Source organism: Panthera onca, chromosome A1 (genome assembly GCF_046562875.1).
Source record: "Panthera onca isolate mPanOnc1 chromosome A1, mPanOnc1 haplotype 2, whole genome shotgun sequence".
Taxonomy (NCBI): Eukaryota; Metazoa; Chordata; class Mammalia; order Carnivora; family Felidae; genus Panthera; species Panthera onca.
Window position 1 is genome coordinate 56,467,369 of NC_138339.1, and position 2,992 is coordinate 56,470,360.

A 2,992-nucleotide genomic window follows, 5' to 3' on the forward strand; every position below is an offset into this window, starting at 1 on the left:
TATAGAGAGAGAGAGAAGAACCTTGACTCAGTTGTTAGATGTGATGTTCTGCGTTTCGTACTACTTGTATTGTAAGACATCGCTCATTTATCAAGTTAAAATTTATTAGAAATGTTTTCTTGTCTTGCAGAACACTTGCAGAGCAAGTTACTACAAATGCAAGGTTTTAATGTACATACCACAATAGAATACTATATATCAATAAAAATAAACTACCGTTACTTTCAGTAAATTATATAAATCTTAGCATTATCATACTGTTTTATAACAGTAACTTTAAAAAGATTATATAGAGTGTGTGCCTTTTTATAAAGTTAAAAACATCTAAAATGATGTGTGTTTTTAGGGCATACACTGTATTAAGGAACTCTGCACACATATACCACCAAGAGCGTGATCATTCAGGATGATTATTACTTTGGGTTGGGGAAGGAAGAGAAAAGAATAGAAGACCACGTGAGCTCATTTAAGTTACCATCAGGGCTCTACTTTTCATAATTGATGCAGGTTCACTATGTTATTTAAAATAAGCAAACAAGTGCTCGCTTCGGCAGCACATATACTAAAATTGGAACGATACAGAGAAGATTAGCATGGCCCCTGCGCAAGGATGACACGCAAATTCGTGAGGCGTTCCATATTTTGAATAAACTTCATATATTGAAAAAAATAAAATAAAATAAAATAAGCAAACAACTAAATAGAATGAACCATTTGTGTCTTGAAACAAGAATTGTAATTAATCTAGGTCCTAAGAAAATAAATAGTTAAAAAAAAAAAACATAAAACTTTGCAAAGAGAACTTATAATTTTTCCCCTCTCTCCCTCTCCATCAGGGGTCAATTGAAATACTAAACATATTTCTGCTTCTTCCAATTCTAAGATTCTCTGGCTTTTTTTCAAATGTCAGCAGTCACACAACTCAAGGAGAAACTTTTGATATTCACATTTATTGTAATACAGAATATAAATGCATTTTGATTCTTCTTCTTGAACTTAAAAAGCTTGTATGGTTAAAAATGCAAACCCAGGAAGTGAGGGATCATTATTTCAATCACAAACTGAGATTATTTTATACAAGGAAATATCAGTGGCTACTGTAAGCAATGGGTTATAGAGGGGGGGCTGGAGAGAACAAAATAAAGATGTTAAAGTGGCATGTTAAGGAGGAGCCAAAGCAAGGATAGCTGATTTTATTTTATTTTATTTTATTTTATTTTATTTTATTTTATTTTATTTTATTTTATTATTTTATTTTATTTTATTTTATTTTTTATACATACATACATTTATTTTTATACATACATACATTTATTTTTATACATACATATGTACAATGTATGTATGTACATTTATTCACACAATTATACACATTCAATTATACACACAAGGCCTGCGTACATTCAGGTGTTTTATGTTTAAATGACTGAGTGATTATTGGAAACCCAGCCTTTAGGGGCAGAAAAATGTTGAAGGTCATCCAAGATTCACTTAATCCATTTCATTTGTCTTCACATTATTCTAGTAATTCCCTTACCTTGCAGATGGATTAGATTGAATAAACAATATGCTTTCTCTGATTTTATCAATGTTCTTTAAAAACAAAACAAAAATTGAATTTGAAACCAGACCAAGAGTCTATTTCAAGTACTCATGATGTACCAGAGGGAGGCCTCACACTCCAAAGATTCAATTATGTAGGTTTAGAGCCATTTACTACAAGCTTTAGGGACAATCTACGTGTTTTGGTTGAATTCAAATACTACTTTTAAGATTTGGAAATCATTTGGATGTAATAGTCACAGAAAGTATTCTCCCTTGCTAAAAGAATTGTAAATATATTGAATATGTTCATCAAGTCATTATTAAGTCTAGCTATTCATCATATACCGGTTACACTTTAACTACATCAGTCATGGCAAGGAAGCTTCTTAGAATTTATATGTCTCCGTCCTGTTTCTTTAGGTCCAGATAGGTGTACAGTAAAGGCTTGAGACATAGGTTTTTGGACAATCCAAATGCAGGTTTTATCTTTACTATTTTAGAGTCAGTAAACCAGAGGCAAGCTACGCCAGGCTATGCCTGGGCATCTCAGACTTACACCTTTGTCACCATTTACAGTTTAGGCAGAAGAACGCATTCAGCCTTCCCATTGCTACATTTCAGGATTTCATTAGTGTGTGAGGCTTCCCAAATGAGTATTTCAAGTGACAGATGATTTTGTTGTGCCCCTTCTCCACAGCATCAATATCCACTATTCTATGGAGGATTAACTAGAGTAAGCACCCTGCAGTCACTGCTTATGAATTGTAAATGTGTGACAATTATGGCTCTTGAGGTACAAAACACATTTTTTATAGTGATTTGTGGGGCCCATTTTTATTGGGAACGAGCTTAAAACTGCCAGATTCATTAGCTACTTGAGCTACACTGGTCATATCCTTTGTGTGTTTGCGCATTAGGCTTTCTTAATCAGAGAAATAAGCTTACATAATTTCTTTTAAATTACACATAGTCGGGAAGGAGGTATTCAACACAGGAAGGATTGTGAGAAAAACTATAAAATAGAAATGCCAAGAGTGGATTCACATTAAAAAATATTTAATGAGCAATAAAATGCCTCTGTAGCGATTCCAAGGGATGCACAGCGTGGTCCAGGGAAGAAACAGTGTGCTCCAGTAATTTCTCTTGAGAATGGTACAATTTAGAGAGTCCAATTATTTTCCGCTGCTCGGGTCCCCTTGTCTGATTGTCTGTCTTATTTTTTCCCCCCTGTTTGGAGTTATTAACAGTAAACTGATGTTGAGAGATTTACAGCAAAGATGATTTCAGTGGTTGAATGTCACCTCACCTTCTGCAAAAAGACCACAAGGAGGATCTCATTGTGTGACAGACTCAAAGATATTTTCCCTATAAAAGGAGTATCATAAACATAAAAACAGAAAAAGCATAAAGTATAAGCACAGTTTTGTCAGGACATCCACAAACTAAT

General features: G+C 33.7%; 1 non-coding gene across 1 annotated transcript; it reads left to right on the top strand.

Annotated features, from left to right (window-relative positions):
* Positions 1 to 538: 538 nt before the first annotated feature.
* LOC132682489 (U6 spliceosomal RNA) lies at positions 539 to 645 on the top strand. The gene has a single exon (XR_009611678.1). It is a non-coding gene; the product is annotated as a U6 spliceosomal RNA (small nuclear RNA).
* The last annotated feature ends 2,347 nt before the right edge of the window (positions 646 to 2,992 follow it).